The sequence below is a fragment of the Micromys minutus genome (genome assembly GCF_963924665.1).
Source record: "Micromys minutus genome assembly, chromosome: X".
Taxonomy (NCBI): domain Eukaryota; kingdom Metazoa; phylum Chordata; class Mammalia; order Rodentia; family Muridae; genus Micromys; species Micromys minutus.
In genome coordinates this window covers 115486593-115509278 of record NC_137970.1, presented here as the reverse complement: position 1 = coordinate 115509278, position 22686 = coordinate 115486593, and positions in this window count along the sequence as shown.

The window sequence follows — 22686 nt, the reverse complement described above, 5'->3', positions numbered from 1 at the left end:
ATGGTGTCAAACTGATTGGCTGCATTACAAGTTGACTTCTGTAAGCCTTAATTTTCTCCTCTGTAAAATCAAGGAAATAATAGTACCTACCACAAACATTTTAAGGACTACAGAAGATGACCCATGGGATATAGACAGTGCTTGGATTTCACTTAGTGCACCGCTCTCTCGTCATTAACCCACCTCTTCATTTGGAATTACTCCCAGCGGTTGGCTGTATGGAAGCTTGGTGTCAGACTTTTTCTGAATACCAACCAGTACTTTTGCCTCAAACATCCAGCACCCTTCAGGTTTCAGCTATTAAAAGAATTGTGTGACTCAAAATTATCAGAGCAGACCTGCTACTTACTCAGGATGAGAGTCTCTCCCATCACAAAATTTCTGCCACTCTTCAAATCTATTGAAACTTGTCTAGGGCCAGGGAGACTGTTGTGTAGGTAATGACATCTGCTGCAAAACACCTGATAGATAACTTGAGTTTGTTTTGTGCTGTGATTTGTGCATATGCTTTACCATGAATACACACACACACACACACACACACACACACACACACACAGAGAGAGAGAGAGAGAGAGAGAGAGAGAGAGAGAGAGAGAGAGATCTTAGAAACAATGACATTGTCTTGATGTCTTTATGTTGTAGCAATCATCATTATATTAAAGGTGAAGGCAGTGACATAGGGTAGGTTTGCTTCAAAATAGTTGGAAAGAGATGAGGAAGAAATGAGAGACGGCCATCACAGTGACTTATGGGTATTTGGGGTTTATATTATATTAATCTCTGTTTTAATGAGACACAGATTTTCATAATAAAAATCTATCCCTAGAAATGTTATCAAGTTTTAGCCTGTACTGTATAATTTCATTAACCACAGTGAAGGTGCTCTATTATTTCAAGGTGTTCTGTTGTTTCAAGGGCCTACTTTAAAAGCATTGCCTTCTCTTAAGGGAGGAAAGGTGTTTGGGGTTCACAATTTCAGAGAATACAGTCCATCATCACAAGGAAGGAATGACAGCTGACGGGGCTGAGTTTGAGGCAGTGGGAGGTTAGAGAATGGCCTGCTTCTATCTTGGCAAATCAATAAGCAAAGAATTCTGCCTGGGACCAGAAGCAAATAGCATCTTTAAGGCCTCCCTCTTTTCAGAACTAGCCCATACTCATAAGGATTCTACAGCCTTCCCAAAACACATGGCTAGTTGGGGTCCAAACATTCAAATACACGAGCCTACAAAGTACATTCCACTCTCAAATCCCAACAGCTGGGAAGCAAATAGGAATTATTTCCCACTGAGAAAAATACATCTCCAAAAGTACATCAGCCCGCCTTTTCCCAGAGTAACGAGACTCACAAGAACACGGAAAGTTTGCTCTTGCACTGCATTGCATTTTTCTAGTGTGTAAAAATTAGGAGAAAGACACTCACACAGACTGTCTAGGACTCTGCAACCTCTGTCTCCTCCCGAGCCCCTCCAGCTCATGCACAAGCACATGCAAGCAAGATATCATCATTTGGTTGTGATCAATTAATCAAGAGTACGAGGTGCGAATCAGCTAAGCTTTCAGGCAGGAAGTCGAAGCACAATTGGAATGGCTTTCTCAAGCCTCTGGCTCTCCGAAGGAATGCCTTGAAACCTTAAACTGACTCCAAAACAATCAGTAGGCAGGTTGTTTGACAGGTGAGCACAGTTTAGCCAGTGTGTTTAGAAACAATTAACTCGGTGTCATTATTTTTTTGACACAAGTGAATGAAGTAGGTATGAAATCAGAAGAGAAGCTACCTTTGTACTGAAGACTTTTGCTGATTTTTTTTTATAACTGTAAAATTCATACTGCTCTGGGAAAGAGATGTAGTGGGTTAGCAAAGACACACACAACAGAAACTAAATAGCTCTCTGGAAAGCTGTCTTCACCTTGGACTGCCGAGTTTTGCTGTTCGGGCTTTGTACTCAATGTGCCAAAGGCATCACAATAGTGGAATTCGATCAACAACTGCCTCCTAACAACATTGAGCCTTGTTGCACGTTTTACAGACCTTGTTCTTTCTATGGCATTGCTGACAATGGCAAGGCTCAGTTCACATGGCCTTAAATACCCAAGGATCATGATAAAGCACCAACAAATGGCTGCACCTCTCTGATGGGACCATACAGAATATAGCAGGATACAGTAAAATGGATGTAGTGGCCGTGATAAGCTACATGCGCTGATTATGACCTTTATGCAATCATCAGTGCTCACCATGTGTTCTCGAGGCCCAGTAAAATGGGGGTTTGGTTTGTATGGGCTGGCCTTCTGATATGGGGAGTACCCTCAAGGAGGCAGGGGGCATGGAATGCAGGGTTCAGAAGGGAAACCAGGAAGGGGGATAACATTTGAAATGTAAATAGGCAAAATAACCAATAAAGAATTAAAATAAAGAATAAAGACTTAGCCTAGCCTGTTGGTATTTGCGCAACTCCATAGTCATACTCCCTCTTTCTTATCATGCCCCTTAGGGGACAAAAGCCAGGAGAAAGCAAACTGGTGGGGTTAGAAAAGCAGGAGATCACCAAAGAAGGAAGCAAAACTAAGTGCTCCCCATGGAGATACAGCTCTATTCTTAGCCTTCTTAGCCCTTTGCTCTGACTGAGCTAAAGCTAAAGCAGCCCAGCTGGCTTTAGGAACAGGGCAAACACACAGGTAAGGCGAAGCTGGAAAAACAAATCCACAGCTTTCTAGATTTTAGGTTGGAAGATGTATTGGATTCTCCTAGTGAAACAATGACTTTTCCAAGTTTTATATGTATATCTCTGCTATTACTGCTCTTACTGTTACTTTCTGTGAACAGGAATGAAATCTTTACCTTTTCCAAGTAAAATAATGTTTTAGGTGGGGACTATAAGTCAGTTAGTAGAGCCTTCTACTAACATGCACAAGACCTTGGACTCCTTCCCTAACACCATATACACTTGGTGTAGTGGCACAAGCCTGTAACACCAGCACTTGGAATGTAGAGGCAGGAGGATCAGAAGTTCATTGTTGTTCTCCACTACACGGAGAGTTTGAAGTTAGCCTGAGATGCCGGGTATCCTGTCTCGAAGAATAAAGACACCAACAAAAATGAGTCCTGATATTCTTTTAAGGAAGGGAATAAAACCTAATATTCATTATCTCTTATACAACAGAATCCCTGGCATTTCATTCAGCCCTAATGCTAAAGTCAATTAACATTATTAGTACCATCATTTAACATGGTCTGAAGATGCTAACTCATTTACTTAAGGTTCCACATCAAGTAACTAGTGAAAGGATTTTAAATATTACCTTTGCATTCATCAGCCTTTAACAGGGCAACATCCCTTACTGTTTAGAGAAGACTAAAGCAGTTGCAAATTAACCCTCCATATCAAATTATTTCATTACATCAGAAAAGATGCTTCAGAGCACTTCATTTACAATAACTCTCTAAATCACATCATGACAATCCTACAGCAAAATATTTATTAGTCTGATTATATTTCTCAAGGAGAGGACTTGAGAGATTATTTTTTTTCTTGTTCGAGGAAGTAAAACTAATTTGACACTTATAATTGGCACAACATTGTGCACTGTTCCCGTGACCCTACTCAAGGACAGATCAGTGGCTATGATGGTTAGTTTTAAAACTCAACATGCCACAAGCAAGAATCACCCGAGATAAGAGTCTCAACTGAGGAATTGCCTAAACCACATTGGCTTGTGGACTTAGATAGAATAGGGGTGTCTTGATGGTTGATTGATGTAGGAGGGCTCCACTCATTCCTAGGCAGGTGGTCATGAACTGTACAGGAATGTTAGTTGAATGTACGGTGGCAGTTAGCAAGCAGCATTCTTCATGAATCCTTAGTTGGAGTTAATGCTATGTAGATTAGCAAACATACCCGCCTTTAAGTTTTTAACTTTAGCTTCTGCCTTGACTTCCTTCAGTGACACACTGTGACCTGGAATTGTTCCTCCCTCCAACTTGCTTTTGGTCACATTAGTTTATCACAGCATAAAAAATAAAACTAGAATCAATTCATGGCTATGGAATGACTCTGATGCTGCAGTACACAGTCTGGTGGCTCCTGGAATGTGTGTGGCAAAAGATAGATCAATGTGAGTGTCACATAGCACCAGTGAAGCCATAGCAGTAGAGTAAACAGAGCCTGCTGTTATGATGTGTATGATTGTGCTCACTGTTTATTCCTGCCATCCTCTCCCACAGGTGCACTCCTTCTAGAATTTCAAGCCAAGGGTTCTCATCCTTAGTACTACTGACATATTGGAGTGGGTAATGCTTGGTTTAGGGACTCGCCAGTGCATCATAGGATTAGTAGCAACAGGCTTGGGACTAGGATAGGCAGGTGGGTTGAGAGGGGTGCTTATTTTGGACACAAAACATAAGGAAAACACCAATAGCTCAGTAACTGCCATTAAATAATACTTCAGTGTATTCTGAAGATCATAAATTAATGGTCTCAAATCCATGAGGAATAAAATACTTTAATGACAAACAGACAGAACTGTTATTGTGGCTATTCCTCTCTTCACTGGTATTCACAATTGACTCAACAAGCCCTTACTGATTCTCTTACTGCCCATTTAGATGCTTTGCTCAAGTCTTCTATCAAGATAAGTATAATTTTCTACATCAATTGTGATCACAAAAATACAGCATGATATTTCTATATACTTGCTTAATGGCAAACTCATTCCCTATTATGAACTACTGCTATGGGCACTATGAAAATCCTATAGTATTTCAAGATAAATTTGAAAGTGCATCTATTTATTGTATTACCCAGACAAGCCACTCTTAGGTATATAACCAGAGCAGTCTAAGTCAATATACCACAGAGATATGGGCACATCCATACTTACTACAGCACTATTCACAAAAGCCAGAAAATGAAGCCAGCTGACATGCCCATCAATAGACAGATAAAGTAAAAAAAGAATATATACACAGTGAGGTTTTATTCAGCTGTAAAGAAGGGAATTATGTCATTTTTAGCATAATGAATGGACTTGGAACTTAAATAAGTTTGATAGAAAGACAAATGCTGCACTTATCTCTTCCTTGTAGATTCTCGATTTAAGTGTATATAGGTACATATATGTGTATGGTATGATATAAAAGTAAGAGGTGGACTCTGTGGGAGGAGGAAAGAGTCTAAAGCAGGAGAGAACAAGGAAAGAGAATCAAAATTAAGATAAAAATTATTAGCCTTCCCATATAAAAATGATAAGCATACTGAAAATTAGACCAGGAAGATAATTCTACTTACAGACAAACTCAAGAAAAATGAAATACCATAAAATAAATAAAGAAATTGAAAGACAATGAAAGCTTCATTACAGTGAAAGAAAAACTGAAATAAATAACAGAGGATTGAAAAACATCCCATATTCATGAATTGGTAGGATTAATATTGTGAAAATGACTGTCCTACTAAATGCAATTTTATAGATTCAAGACAATCCCCACCAAAACTTCAATTCCTTACAGAATTTTTTAATATAAAGTTTCATATGAAACACAAAAGACCCATGAGACCAAAACAATCCCAAACAAAAAAGAATGACTGATGATATTGCTATCCCATACTTCAAGCTATACTACAAAGCTATATTGATAGAAAAAGAAATCCAGCATGATACCAGCATAAAAAATCAGACACTGATCAATGGGATAGAATAGAGGACCTAAAAATAAACCCACACTTCTACAATCACTTGATTTTTGACTAAGAGGCCAACAATAAACATTGGAGAAAAGACATCATTTTTTTAAAAAATGGGGCTGGTCAAACTAGGTAGCTAAATGAAGAGTGAAAATAAATCCTTATATCTCACCCTGCACAAAATTTAACTTCAAGCAGATGAAGGAACTCAGACATTGAGACAAATAGTCTTAGGATTTAACAAAAGTAAAAGCTTTTGGACAGAAAAGGATACCATCATTGTATAGAAGAGGCAGCCATTTAGATGAGAAAATTTTACTAGCCATATATCTGACAAAGTATTCATCTCTAGAATACACAAAGGACACACACACACACACACACACACACACACACACACACACACCAAAACAAAAGCCCTAAACATTCAGAAAACAAAGATCTATTTAAAAATTAGGCAAAGTCCACATAAAGAAGAATGAAATTAGACCTAAATCTATCACCTTAAACGTAAACTAGCTCCAAGTGGATCAATGACCTCAACTGAGACTGGAAGCTTTAAAACAAGTAAAAGAAAAAATAGGCAGTGCCTTACAAAATAGAAGTGTAGGAAAGGACTTTCTGAATAGGACTTTCATGTGCCCAGGAATTAAGGATAACTATAGACTTGTAGAACCTAATAAAATTAAAAAGTTTCTGTAGAGCTAAGAAAATAATCAAGCAAATCTTTTCCAGCTATTCATCAGTCAGAGAAGTAATATACTTAATATATAAAGAACTCAAAAAATGGTCAATGAAACAAATGACCCAATTAAAATTCATCAAGGAAGTTCCAATTAATACATATTCAATATACCCCCCCACACATAGGGCTGAAGGAACATTGTACAAGAAGGGGGCAGAATGATTGTAAGAGTCAGAGAGGATCAGGAACTTTGCCATCAGATTGTGTTTTCTAGTAACTTATAGTCCATCAGATTCAACATTCCCCTAGCCCATCCATCTATGTCTCTCCAAATTATTCTTTGCTTTACTTCAGCCTACTTGAAAGAACCTTCCACCACTCCTCTAAATCCCATGACACATGCCTCTGTGTTTGAACAAGATCCTCTTAGATCTTTTCTGAATCCCTTCTCAGCACATTGTCCCAATGACCCTTATTTCTTTCTGCCACCAACTGACCTGAAGAAGCACCTTCTACCAGGAAATCCACAGCTACCACACTTTCCTAAGATCTGGAGTGGGCAATAGAAGCCAAGGAATGGAGCACCCATCCAACAAAAACAAGGACAGATATCAACACCTAGAATCACCTCAACCATCCAAATCCAAGATGATGACATACCAGCTTAAAAACACAACTAATAACAGCCAAAACAATATGCATCTACCTGAAGCCAGTAGGCCATAGAAATGCAACATAACTGAAGAAAAGGACAAGGACATCAAAATAGCAATAAGGAAAGTATTCCAGGACTTCAAAGAAGACATTAATAAATCCCATAATGAAATCTATGAAAATACAGAGAGATAATACAATGAAATCAATTGAAGATTTGAAAGTAGAAATAGAATCACTAAATAAATCATTCAACATAGATAAAAATAGAAATAAAAACTTTATTACATCAAACAAAAAGCTAAGAGGTCAGTCTCTCAACAAAATCATGGAAAAGTATTCACTAATGTAAAGAAGAATGTTCCCTACCAAGGTACAAGATGCATACAGAACACAAAATAATTACCAAAAAATTTTTCTATGACATATAATAATCAAAACACTAAATGTAAAAAAAGAAAGAATGAAAATTAAAAGCTTCAAGGGAATAAGACCAAGCAATATAATGGCAAACTCCTTAGAATAATATGTGAATTCTCAATGGAGAATCTAAAAGCCAGAAGGGCCTGGATGGATGATCTACAAACTCTAAGAGAACCCAGATGCCAAGCTAGACCACTATACCCAGCAAAACTATCAATCACAATAGACGGAGGAAGAAAAACATTCCACAATAAAACAAAGTTTAAGCATTATCTATCTACCAAACCAGCTCTACAGAAGGCACTAGAGGAAAACATCAGTTAACCACATTCAAGAAAATGCAAAGTACAGATAATCCCAGAACAATAAGTCAAACAGGGAGAAAAAAACCCATAGCATAACAACAAAATTACACAAATAATCACTGCTCATTAATACAACACTATAAATATAAAGGATCTCAGTTCCACCTGCCCAAAGATACAGACTACCATGTCAGATTATAAAACAGAATTCATACCTTACCTTACCTCAAGGCAGAAGCTCAAACAAATGGATGCGAGAAACAAACAGGTTTTGTGATTTAAATATCTGACAAAACAGTCTTAAAAACAAAACTAATTAGAAGAGATAGGGAAGGATACTACATACACAAATGAAAAACTACCAAGAGGATATTGGAACACTACACATTTATGTACCAAACAGAAAGACACCTACATTCATAATAGAAACACTTCTACAGCTTAAATTATATACTAACCACCACATACTGATAGTGAGAGACTTTAATATCTCACCCTCACCAATATACAGGTCATCCAAACCAAAACTAAACAGAGGAATACTGGAGCTAACTGATGTCATAAACTAAATGTATCTAACATATTTACAAAACATTTCACTCAGATACAAATATGCTTTATCAGCATCTGATTGACCTTTCTCCAAAACTAACCACACACATGGACACAAAGTAGTCCTTAACAGATAAAAAAAAATAATATCCTATATCCTATCTGACACCTATAGATTAAATCTGAATATCAACAACAACAGAAACTACATAAAGCCATGGAAACTAAACAATATACCACTGAATTTTTAGAAAGTGGGTCAAGACAGAAATTAAGATGGAGTTAAAAACTTTTTAGAATTGACTGAAAATGAAAATGCAACATATTCAAATTTATGGTGCACTGTGATGGTAGTTCTTCGAGGCAAGTTCATAGCACTAAGTGTCTTCATGAAAAGTAGAAGAGATGTAACATTAGCAACTTAATAGCACACCTGAAACCTCTAGAACAAAAATAAGAAATAACATACAAATGGAGTAGACAGCAAGAAATAATCAAATCTCCAAATTCATAGGTTAATAGATGAAATAGTAACAATCATTCTGAAAGAGGGAACCCAGACCCAAAAAGAAAAATACCAAATGTTTTCTGTCATTATGGGTGTTAGTTTTGAATCCCTGGATATTTAAGTTCCATTTGGAATACATTGAAGAAGTCATTCATTTGTTTTTGTTTGAGACAGGGTTCTCTGTGTAGCCCTGGCTGTCCTGGAATTTGCTCTGTAGACCAGGTTGGCCTCCAACTCAGAGATCTGCCTGCCTCTGCTTCCCAAATGCTGGGATTAAAGATGTGCACCATGACTGCCTGACAGAAAAGTCATCATTTTATTGTGATATTTCAAGGAGTGTAGGGTGCATTATGTGGTAGGTGTGAATAGAAACAGAAATACCTATCTACCACATTGCTGAACTAATTATCTTGACCCACAGGAAAAAAAAGGCTCTTCTAATGGAACATTGTTCTTATTGTGTGGCCTTACCTGAAATGTAATAGAAATTAGCTGTTTAGCATCAAGAACAACTTATACACTTCTAAGCTTTAAAAGTCAAGAACATATTACTGCAACCCAAATTCTGCCGAAACATGTCATATCACTCAAACATCTCCTCTATATCTGAAGGTAACAGTAAAAATCTAACAAGTATATTCTTTATTTCTCAACTTAATCTAGTGAAGCTTTCTGTTGACCTCATGAAATGTTTTTTTCTTCTTCCATGGTTAGAAAAAAAGTTACATTTCTCTTTTATGAAAATAAGTTCTAATCACAAGAATCACATGAATGTACAGTCAGTCCATCGGTACTAGATTACCACGTTGTGATGTAGCACTGGATTCATTTGGAAGAATTTGTAGAATCACAGATAAAGCTCTAGGGTTGAGAGGGATAGACTGACAGTCAGACATTTAGAAATAACTTGTTCAGCAGTCTGTGACAAGTATAAAAGGCAAAGGAAAGCAGGGCTCCAACAGTCATTAATCTAAATTAATTAACCCAGGGACATTGTCATAGAATTTTAGCTTCACTGCAGAATCCGAGGGAATACAATGCTTCAGGTAGGTAAGCTTTTTCGTTGTGGGCTGTTTATTTACAATGAGCTGCAGAAGAGGGTTAATCTAATGGGATGCAGGACTGCATTGGATGGCGAAATGCATTGTGACCAACATCCATTTGAGGTATCAATTAACTTTTAATTCTTAAAGGGAAACAAAAGCTGCCTCACACAAAGACCAAATTGGGGGTGGTATAAGGGGCACATTGCTCATGGAACCTTAGGCTCACTACCTTTTTGTACCGGGGAAAGGCCTCCTTATCTAACACAAAGGAGCTGAAGAGTAGGGAGGGAGAAGGGTGAATTGGTGTGTGGCCTGTTAACTCAATGATGTTTCTAAAGCCTGAATGGAAGAGTCAAAGCCACCCAAGTCACAACAGCGCTAAGTCAACAGCCTGGCCCAGACAGCATGAACTGAATGGAAATGCAAATGGTTCAGTCCAATAACTGTTTGGGCTTGTCACTTGGTCTACCAGCTCTTGCCTCCCTGGAACCTTTTTTAACTGTACACCCAACAGCAAATCACCTTCCTAGAGCCTGTATCCAACTCCAACGTACGCCAGGGAAAACTCTGAATGCCCCATCCAAAGTGAAGAAAACAACTGCAGCACAATCATGGGGTAGCTGCATCAAATATAAAAGAATATTTATATTGTTCTACGTTTCCCCAAAAGACTCTTTTGGGGCAGCAGCCATGTGACTTTGTGAAAACACCAGCTGTTGTCCTACAGAAGAGTCTCACGTTCATCGGGGAAGAAAATTCTTTCCATGAAGTGCTGTTGTAGACATGTCTGGCTTCCAACCATCAGACACACAGGAGTACATAATTAATTTTGTTTTCCGAGGGGGAGCCACCTCATGCTTTTCTTCAAATTCAATCAAAACATACACATTCTAAATAGAAACACGTTTATTTGAAACCCCTTTGCATGAGCAGCTGTCTGTGCCTGGCCTGGCCGAAGAGGCAAATTGTATTCATCTCTGCACTCCAGTCAGTAAATGCTTGGCTTTGTTCATCTCCATGAGCGGAGGCAGTCACACTATGTCAATTGGGCAAGAAGCCTTAATGATCCCAGGCAGGTGTCCTCAGACGCTGCCCAGGTGAGGAGGTCAGCCTGTGTACCATGAATTGTACACTTGTCCTCACTTTGCAAAGCCTTTCCTCACCCCTGTCAATTACTGTCCTTAGTGCCTTTGCCCACACAAGAGAAAGGAGTCTGCTCAAGCCTGCGTGTGACTTTGCTTCTCACTATGTAAGAATTCTGACAACCAAGAGCCACTGTTCTCAAAAGAAGGGAGGCAAAGCACTCTCCAGAAATTGGATAAAATGAAATTATAATAATATGAAAGAAAAAAGCAGCTGCTAAGGCCTAATAAAGAAGCTGCCAGAAGCACAAAGATGGTCCCTTTCTCTCTCTGCAAAAGCTTGTTGGAGCTGAAAGATTCACATTCAGTTCCCAAAAGGTAAGGCATAGGGTTTATTCTTGCTCTTAATGGGTTTGGAAATGTCATTGTGAGCGATAAGGCAAAAGCACAGAGAATAACAATTATGCTTCATATTTATTTCAGGGTTTTTTTTTGGGGGGGGGTTGTTTTTTGCTTTCCTAAAGTCCTAGCCTTCATATTGCCATATTTTATTCCTTTCCCATAGGTTGAGGTAGGCAAGGTAAACATTGGTATCTTTACATATTGGGCTAAAGTAAGGTTTTAGTTAAGGAACTTGCATATAAACCATACAACAAATCAGTGTCAGAGTTATAGTCAGAGCTAGGTGTACATGTAAATGTATATGTATATGTAAATGTGTATATAAATTAAGTCAAGAATATATGTAAATGAAGTTGAAGTCCTGGGGCACAAGCAGATTCATAGACCGGTCCTCCCAAGTCCTAGGGGAATATAGCTAGACGTAGCCTAGGTTAAGTGGAACAAGGCATATCAGGGAGGAAGGTGGCTTTTGATGGCCTAGGAGGAAGGATGAGATGATAAAGGGATTCCCTACTTGTTTCAGAACCTGATGTGTGGTTCTCTGTGTTCTTTAGTAAGAGATAAATTAATTTTTTTCTGAAAACACTGCAGTACTATAGGATGTTTCACGAATACAGAATGTCTGCCTCACAACTGTTTCTGAACTTTTTTTTGTTCTTATACAGGTAGGTTTTTCTCCAGTGGGAGCCAGTTTTCACCTCTCTGCTATCTTCAAGGTCTGTTTTGTTTGCATTTATTTATTATGACCAATGATATTTCAACTTCCAGATGGTTGAATTGACATCTAGTTTATGTTGTCTAATACAAATTCATTTTTGACCATGATGTAGTGCCAAAAGGCATTGAAATGAAGCTGTCACCTTTATATGGCCTGTGATAAGCAGCAGCAGCAGCAGCAACAACAACAACAACAAACCAGACAGTTTCTAGGTTCAAAGTCTTGCTCTAACGACATCTCTTAAAACCAATTACCCAATTCTCTCCTAATTTCATTAGCTAGATATGAAACCAGGTGACAAATTGATACTATCCAAAACTACCCATGTATTATCTATGGTAAAGAATGCACTCTATCAAATTTTAGCCAACAAAATTATGTTCCAAAGTTACTGTAAGCGCCCATCCCATGGTAAGTGTTGCGTCATGATATTGTTGACTTTGACTGTTGTCTTCATCTCACTGTGTTTCCCTCCTCACATGCTGTGCTCCAAGGAAAGGCATCTCCCACCTTCCTGCCTTTGCTCATGCTAGTCCCTTGGATTGGCTTGAAACGCCTCTTCTTAGTTTTGTATGAGAATTTTGTTTCTCTTTCAAGACTTAGTCCAGGGAGCATGTCTTCCAGGAAGCTTTCAGAAAACTGTCAACAGAGAGAATGGTATCCAAACCCTATCATGACACCCATGAACTCCTCAAACAATTACACTCATGACACTGCCTTCTACTCTTTGCTCTCCTATGAGTCATTATATATTCTTCCAAAACAAGACTGTCCTTCTGTCACTCACCATGAACATCTGAGGATCTCTACAAGCAAACATGTCCTAGGTTAGGCTCTGTAAGGGAACAGGAAGTGCAAGTTTGCTTCCTGAATTAATTATGAGTTTTACTCACTCCATCCCTACACAGCAGCTGAAGAATCTCCATGCTGGTGAAACTTGATCGGTTTGTTACCTTGTATTGAAGGACAAATGAACACAATTACATATGAGTTATTAGGCTTTTATTGTCTGTTGATATTACAATCCTGAAGGAACCAGTATGAGGCTATGGAATAAAATACAACAAAAGTGCCATCATCAACAGTGAGACAGGGTAGTGTCTCCTTTGGGTTCAAGACTCTTCCCCCTGCCCTGTGTGATTAATCCCAATAAGCATTTCTTGAGGCTAGTTCATCTAAATTTTTGCTGTTATCATTTGCCAAGCAACAAGCACTCTCACGGTCCCTCCTCCTTCCACATGGGTGAAAGAGCTACTAACTCTATCAGTCTCACGTAAAACGTCACTCAGCTCGTGTTCAGAGACTTCCTGTATTGGGTATGTTGATCATTCTGTGAAAGCAAGCCCAAGTAAAGCAGTTTAAGGGAGATGTCATTTGGGCTTGTCATTTGAGAGTACATCCTGTCGTTGCAGGGAAGATCTGGACAAAACAGTGTCAGGCAGCCAGTCACCTAACCAGGAAGCAAAAATCGATGAATGCTCAGCTCACATTTTCCATTTTTTTTTTTCCAGTTCAGGCCCAGTGCCTTCATCATTTATATTAGAGTTTCCATGTCAGTTAAACCAACCTAGAAACTCTCTCTCACAGGCAGGCCTATGTAGCGAGAATGGTTTTTTTTTTTTTTTTTTTTTTTTTTTTTTTTTTTTTTTTTTTTTTTTTTAAAAACCCTGGTTATGTTATGTGAATATGTTTCTGTTTTAATCTCAGGTGTGGCTGCTTCAGATTGTCCACAGCAGCTATGATTTGCCTAATGCTCTAGCATGTATGATTCTGCCAGGCGTAGATAGTTTCCATCTGGAATTCTGGGGACTCTGGAGAGGGTATATAAATGTCCGAGTACCAAGAGGCTGCTGCTTCTGGTTCCTGTTGCTGAGGATTGGTAAGTGGTCATGAGCAAAGAGAGAAGAAGAAATCGGATATCTTGACAGTGAAGATCAGCATTGCCTCAAGGAACTCCATGCTCCTAATCAGCAGGAAGTAGTCTAAAGACGGCGACTTCCCTTTTCCCCTCTAACCTTATTTCTCCCCTGTCTATTTTTGGAGGGTTGGAAGGGATTGGGGTGGAGAAGGGTGGTAGGTAAAAGAATCTAATAAAGTAGCCAAAAGCCCAGTTACAGGCCTCTAAGTTTGGTACCTAGGTGATTCTAATGCCTAATAACCAGACAATAAATTACAGGAAAAAAATTGAAAGCCCCATTAGAATGTCCAGTCTTGGAGTTTTGAGGCCAAGAATTAACCTTATTATTCCCATGATGCATACTTATAGGTGTGCCCCAATATTACTACCTAAGTGACCTAAATATCAGAAACTAGAAGGGATACACAAATAAAGGAGATCATGGCTTTTTCCCCCTCCTGGAGCTACATGTATAGAGAGACACAAGGGTATATTCACAGATAACCCCTTAGTAAGACAGATGAGAACACTATAAAAAGAGGCAGGACATCATGGATAGAAATGGTTAAGTAGAAATGGAAGAGATCTGGCAATATAAGGAAATCTGTACAAGGAAATCTCAAACGCTAGCCTTTGCTTTAGGCTTTGCAAACTTTATTTATTTTGTTCTCCCTCAAACCCCAACACTTTCTCTTTCCCTTTACTTTGTGTCTGTCCTTCCTGAAAGAGGCATAATCTCCTTGATCCATCTATCGTTCATTGTTCTTTCTGGTATTCTCTTTGCCACAAATATTTATTTTTAAAGAGTAGATTTGGAAGCGAAGTAGAGGCTGGGATTATATGACTTCTGAGAGTCCTTTGAACTCTGAGAGTGAAAGATTCCATGAGCAATGTACTCAGATGTTCAGAGAAACTCAAGAGGAAACTGTAGAAAACAGAAAGGACAACTCGGTACACCTAGAAACTCACTCACTGTAAAACCTTCACACTTGTTTTATTATTTTATATGCACCAGGGTCTCAGGGCAGAGTCACCTATACCTTCCTCTTAATTCTTGAACTATATTCCAGTTTTAACCACTTCAAAAATTTCCAGATGTTGGTTACTCTTGTTAATAAAAGTCTGTTTTATTTTTAAATCAAAATTTGATTCAAATCAAAGGAAAAGTTTCCAACACTGAGTTAGAAACCATTTCTTCAGTTCAAAGCTGATTTCATGCACACCAAAATGTCCTCGCCCTCCTTCCTCCATCGGGTCTCTACACTAGTCCTGTAATCTTAAGGAATTAAACACTAGTCCAGGTCCCTATCTATTCCAGGTTTACAATGGAATTGTAGGCAGGTCGATAATAATTATCTAAATTCTAAACCATTATCTAAATCCAGTAATAGGATTAAAGATAATTCAGACTTTCCACCCATTAACCCCTAGAAGACCCCAAGGGCCAGAGGCTATTTCCATGGATTATTCTTTCATTTAAAATAGTACTGTCTCAATAAGGAACCAAGCAAGGGAAATGTATCTAAATTCAAGAGGAGACAGACCTGCGAAGACTGGGAAGTGAGTGTGATCGGGGTGTGTTATGCAAAATTTCTAAATAATCAATAAAAATAATGTTGGGAAAAAAGAAAGTGGAAAGATAATACTTAGAAACAGAAACTACTGATAAATTATGTATTTGATAAGAAGCTCCTAATTAGAACATGTAAATTAATTTTATAATTCAATTCAACAATAATAACTTAGGACACAAATAAAATGTAGGCAAAAAGCCATATTAAATATTTGTGTTCACTAGTTTTTATGTCAACCTCGTCTCGGAAGAAGGAATCTTAACTAAGAAAATGCCTTCATAGGATTGGCCTGTAGGCCTCAATAGGGAATTTTCTTGGTTGGTGATTGATGTGGGAGGTCCCATCTCACTGTGCGCAAGTGTCACCTCTTGGCTGGTGGTCCTGGAAGCTCTAAGGAGGCAGACTGAGCAAGCCATGAGATGCAAACCAATAAGCAGTGTTTCTCCTCCATGGCCTCTGCTTCAGTTCATGCCTCCAGGTTCCCCTCGCTTCCCTTAGCGAAGGAGTGTAATGTGACTTGAGACTTGTAAGCTGAAGTACTTTCTTCTCCAAGTTGATTTCAGTCACAATGTTTTACTGGAGCAATAGAAACACTAATGTAGACAACATTTTAAAAAAGATACATAAGTAGAAAATAAACTTATGAAAAAGTTTAATAGCATTAGTCATTAGAAAATGTTAGCCAAAACCACTATGAGCCCAAGCTTGGAACTACACTCCTATTAGCTAAGGAGGCAGAGGCACAAAAATGTTGAGCTCAAGATCAGCTTAGGTTATATAGATAGCTTACTCTGTCTCAAAATGGGGAGAGGGGCGGTGATGGAGTTCAGTATTACAACACAGGCATGTCCAAAGCTATAGGTTCAATAGTCAAGAAAATTTATAAACACTAAAAATGTCAAGTACCATTTCACACTTATTAGAAAGGCTATTATTTTTTTTAAAAAATTAATGTGCTATGAAGTCAAGAAACTGGAGTTACTATATATTTCTAGTATGATTATACAATACTGCTATTTGAAGACAACTCAGATGATTTGAAATGTTAAGCATGGAATTATCACATGAGTATATCCTCCAGTATATATTCAAAAGAATGAAAATATGTCAATGCAAAAAAAAATTTGCATGAATACCCTTAACAGCATTATTTATGATGAACAAAATATAGAAACAACTTAGGTATTCATGAACTGATAAATGAAACATGCTAATTTATACACAATGTGGTTTTACTCAGCAACAAAAAGTAGTATGTTACATACAATAACATGTATTCACCTTGAAAACACTTTGCTAAGAAAAAGAAAATGGCTCCTTATCACATAATTCCCTTCATATGTAATATTCAGAGAAGGTAAATCTGCCCTGAGGGCTGGGAACAGAGAAATGAATATATACTCTCAATGAGTACAGAAATTTTTTGGAGGGGGTCAATGAAAGTGGTTTTATTTTTTATTTTTCAGGAATTAGGTATGGTGAAGTATGCCCAAATTTACCATTCAAATACAATGCACTAGATTTTAGACTTTAATGTTTTTACATTTATTTACTTACTCTCTCTCTGTGTGTGTGTGTGTGTGTGTGTGTGTGTGTGTGTGTGTGTGTGTGTTCATGAGCATTTTGCTACAGAGCAGAGAGGACAACCATTAAGAGTGAGTTCTTTGCATCTATCATGTGGGTTCCTGGGATCTAACTCAGGTTGTTAGGCCTGACTAAAGCACCCTTCCCTGCTGAGATATCTTGTCATTACTGGGTAAGCTCTGGGTAGGAATTGGATCTCAAGCATTTTTTAACTGTGAAAAGAATAGCACCCTATGTAAGAGGTGGAGGTCTGTGGTTAAAAATTATACAGAGATGGTTGCAAGTTTTCCCACATGATAGAGATTCACATTCAGATGTATTTGGTTGAATTTTTTGGAGTATATACTATGATAGGTTAATGTGTATCCCACAATTGACTTTGAGTTGTTATTTTTATGACTCCCAAACACCCTTTCTTTAGAACCTCCTCCCTCCAAGCTAAGGTTGGTCCTTGGCAGTATATTAATGAATGCTGTCTTTCATATATCTCTAAGAAAAAAAAAATGGCAGAAACAAAAATAGATACTTCTAAGGCTAGGTAGATGACTCAGCCCAAAAAGCCTAATGCCCTAAGTCAAATTATTCTACTTAAAGGTGAAAGTAGGCAACCAACTTCACAAAGCTCTCCTCTAGCCTCTGCACATATACACTCAACAACAATAAATATAGCTGCACCAAGACCTAGTCATGTCGTATAGCTTCCACACACTGGATTTTCTTCTATAAAAACATGTGGGGTGGTTTTTGTTGGTTTGGTTGGTTGGTTTTTGGTACCCATATTTGACCGTGCTATGCCCTCCACTGAACCTAAGACCCAACTTAACTTCAAAGCATAGTAGGTACAACTTCTCTTTCATGGGAGGTAGCGCTTTCAAATACCTAAAACAGACCAAATGAGTGCTCCCTGATTCAGGGGGATTCAGGATGAAAGTGAATGAGAGCAACACTGTCCTGAGAATGAACTTAAATCAGGTACCACTTACTAAAACAGACAATAGGTAACAAATCTCAGATCCTTGGTAGTAGTAACAAACTACCTACAGCCCAACTCCAAACCAGTGCTGTAAACCAACGTGAAGACACCTCAGAAGAAAACCACTGGTCCTATAAGGAGGTCATGGTTTAAAACTTGTAAAAATATAACCAGAACAACACACACACACACACACACACGGTTGATCTTGATTGTCAACCTAATAAGATTTAGAATCAACATGGGTACATGCCTCACATGTTTCTATGAGGGTATTTCCACAGAGGTTTCAATGAGCAGGAAGCTGGTCATGGTGACCCTTTCTTTGATCCAAGAGCTCTTGAGGAAGCAGAGGTAGGTGGTTCTCTGTGAGTTTAAGGTCTGCTTAGTCAATATATTAATTTCTAGATAGCTAGGAGTACATAATGAGACCCCATTTCCAAAAAAAAAAAAAGTGAATAGCTAACATTCATTCTGAATATGGGTGGTACCGCCCTATTGGTTGGGGGCTCAGAAAGAATAAAAAGAAGGAAGCAAGCTAAACATCAGCATCCATATCTCCCTGTTTCCCAAGTGTGTGTGCTATTTGAGCTTCCTACTTGCCACAGTAAGTTTCCCACCACAATGGACTATGCCCTTAAAACAAGCCCTTCTGGAGTTGCTTTTGCCACAATGAGAAAGTGACTGGCATGATGTAAGCCAAAGTTCATCAGATCACATGTTTACATGGAATCCAACCCCGACAAATTGCATTTCATTTTATAAATTCAACAAAGCTCCTTGTCTCCCAACTTTACAACTTCGCTTCACATTTATTACCATAAATCTAGAAGGAACGGAACACCACGTAAATATAGACTTCTGTGGGGAAATTCGCCCAGAGATGTTTTAGAAGATCTTGTGCGAAAACGATTGCTTAATATTTAAGTTTTCTCCATGCAAAACGTACGCTGCCTTTCCCCTTTAACCTTCACTAGCTTTCTGCTAGCAGAAATAAGCATTAGCAAAAATATGCTATGATCATTGCCGCTGTCTTCAAAACCCATTTCTATTTCCTTCTCATCAGCATTAGAAGCTTTGCTCTGAGCACTCATGTTACAAACCGCTCCTCTCTGCAAACGCATGAACCAAGCCTTGTTTACACAGAATGTGGCATCCTATGATTCATTAGACTTGTTGTTTTACAAGACTGATAAGCCCCAAAGCTTTTGCTTGATCAAGGAGAAAGGGACACCATCTTATCTTTTTCACCTGTTTACCCAGCCTGTTTACTCAGATCCACAGTTTGCTGTGCTGGCCTTGGAACAGCGATTGGAGCCATCACCGAAGCTCTACTGTCTTTTCCTTATTATCAGTTAAAAACTGAATACAGACTGAATCAAAACTGAATATATGAACCAACAGGTCAGATCCTTCCAAATACAATTACAGTGAAACTCCTCCAAAGGTTAACCCCATCCGATCTCAGAGCCAATAAAAGACTTTCCGGCCTCATCTCTGGTAATCATCTTTTAAATTTTATTTTAAATTAAACTTTAAAAATATTTCTGTATTAATTCATTTAAATTTATTTTATGTGCATTTGTGCTTTACCTACATGTGAGAATGTCAGATCTTGAAGTTATAGGCAGATGTGAGCTGCAATGTGGGCGCTGGGGTTCAAACCTGGATTCTCTAGAATAGTCAGTGCCCTTAACTGATGAACTAGCTCTCCAGCCCCAAATAATTATTCTCGAACCATAGTCACATATAAAGAACCAATGTACATTATTAACCCACATATCCTACTTACAGAATGCAAAATAACACTTTCTGTTTATCCTATATGATTTTTATAATATAGAAAGTTTGACATATAAAAAGATTGGCCCTAACTTCTTACATTTTCTTGCTATGCTCTTGTTAGTTTTCATGTGGGTTTGACCCAATATATTCTCAAAGCCTTTTGAGACTGTTTCCCTTCAATTATGCCCCTTATAAATTAGAGTATTTTCATGACTCTAGATATAAGTTCTTAACATTAGCTTCCTCAGCTGACTTTAAAAAAAAGAAATTTACCATTTTCTCTGAATTTTTAACAGGTGCTATTACTACCTAGTTTAAAGGTTTTTAATTGTTTGTATATTCTGAGTTATTAACTGCCTGAAAGATGCCCTGACCGCCACTTTCCTTTAAGCCATAGTAATAAAAAGCAACAGGGGGTTCGAGTGACTCTGTTTGCTAAGAAATTAGGAAAACACATCCACCAGGATGACATAAATCAATGCAGCATGGATTTTCCCCTTTACTTTCCTTTTTTTTTGTTTTGTTTATTTATTTTTATTTATTTTATATTTTTGAATTTTTTATGTTTTTCTTTCTTTTTATTAGATATTTTCTTTACTTACATTTCAAATGTTATCCTCTTTCCCAGTTTCCCTTCTGGAGTCCCCCTAATCCTTCCCCCCCACCTCCCTCTATGAGAGTACTCCCCACCCACTTCCTTCCATCTCCCCTCCCATGCATTCCCCTACACTGGGGGCACTGAGTCTTCACAGGGCCAAGGACCCCTCCTCTCCTTGATGCCTGATAAGGCTATTCTCTGCTACATATGCAGCTGGAGCCATGGGTCCCTCCATGTGTACTCATTGGTTGGTGGTTTAGCCTCTGGAAGCTCTGGGGGATCTGGTTGGTTGATATTGTTGTTCTTCCTATGGGGTTGAAAACACCTTTAGCTCTTTCAGTCCCTGCTCTAACTCCTCCATTGGGGAACCCCCCCTTTTCAGTCCAATGGTTGGTTGAAAGCATCCAACTCTGTATTTGAGTGCTGGGAAGGTAAGAAGTAGGATTTAGTGATGGCAGCACAATTTAGTCAGTGGGGCAGATAGTCCAAAAATACTTGAGCTCCATAACCACCTTCCATCCATCCACAGTACCTCTACCTTGCTTGTTAATTTCTGAGGTTTTGTTTATCTTCCCGTGAACTGTAAGTTCTGTTCTTAAGATGTTTGATAGCCACTGGCTAAGATTATTTTAAAGAACCCTTTCAACACAGAACAGACCTGTGAGTTACAGAAAAGACGAGTATACCAACAAAAAGAAAGAGTTTACTTTACCAAACATCAAACAGGAGAGGGGAATAGGAAACTAACATTTACTGAGCAGTAAGTTTAGACCCAGGGTACTGAACATATTACTATTCAATTCATGTAGCAACACTTTGGGAGTAGATTTTATTATCCTTATTTCATGGGGAAAAAAAGATTAGAAAGCTTAGATAACTTTCCCAAAGGCATACTGTCAATAAAATAGTAGAGCCAGGATTCAAATACAGGAAGTGTGGTAAAAAAGTGCTAATCCCTGCTAGCATTCCATGTCCTGTTCTATACTGCGGGGCTCGGATGCCCACTGAATGGAAGGCCCATGGAAGATAGTAATTTTGAAAATGTAACACCTATGCCAATCATGCTGTCACTTGTTTTAAGAAGAAAGAGTTGTTTATGTATCATCTCTAGACCTGGTAGGACATTGTTTCTTCAAAACTTTGTGACTTCTTTTTTTAAAATCTGGGGGCCAGGTCATAGAAAAGGGTAAAGATGGCCAATGAGATAGCGTGACTATGGAGTGCCAGATATCCCCACGTAACACATGACTCAGGTCAGAAATCTCACCCCAAAGACAATGATAACCATCTCTAGAAGGCACATCTGTGCTCCCAAGATTATGCTATTGAGGACAAAAACTCTCGACTGTGTAAATTCTAATACACACATTTCAAGCATTAAAGTCTCAATACCATGAAAGAACAAACAAAAGGACCAGTTTCTAGTTATTTCCTTTGCCTTTCAACAACTGGACGTGGTTAAGTCCTTCGAGTCTCTGAACATCAGTTTTTTGCATGAATTAAACCACAAAACGGAAGACTAAATTTGAACAAAGAGGAAATAAAATGTGTAAAGTAACCAGTAACACTCGTAAAACATAAATAAAGATTTCCAAAAAGGAAGCTATTAAAATTTTGAATAATTTTTTACTTGTTCTTTGCAGATTTTGGAGATGAGGGTCGATTTTCTTTCAAACTAGACACATTTTGGAGTTTTGCTTCAAGAATCATATCTGGATAGCTTATAAATCATGATGTATTTTAGGTGTGAGTAATTGGAAATAAGGCTGTTTCAAAAACAAAACAAACCCCTCAAAATCATTTCTTGAAAACCCAATCTACCATCTGAGTATTTAACTCATTCAGGCTGTTAACAGATGCTCTTCTCAGAGAACATGGCTTAGAGAAAAATAATTTCTGACTATAATAATTGCACATCCTTCACAGCTATTGTCTTTCAAAAACCTAGCAAGTTTCTGTGTTGGTGAGAAAGCAGGTGAGGTAGGAAAGAGATGCGAAGCTTTGTGCTTGCAGCTTGTTTTCCAGGACAGGGGAGGTCTGCTTTTGAAAGCAAAGTGTAAGTTTATTAAAAAAAAAATAGTTCTTTAGGCTCCTGCTAAGTGTTTTGGGGCTCAGCAATTACCCCAAACTCAGATTATAGATTCAAACCTCCCTCCCTCCTTCCCACTCACTCCCCTCCAGTCGCTGAAAACACAGGAAATCTTACCATGCCT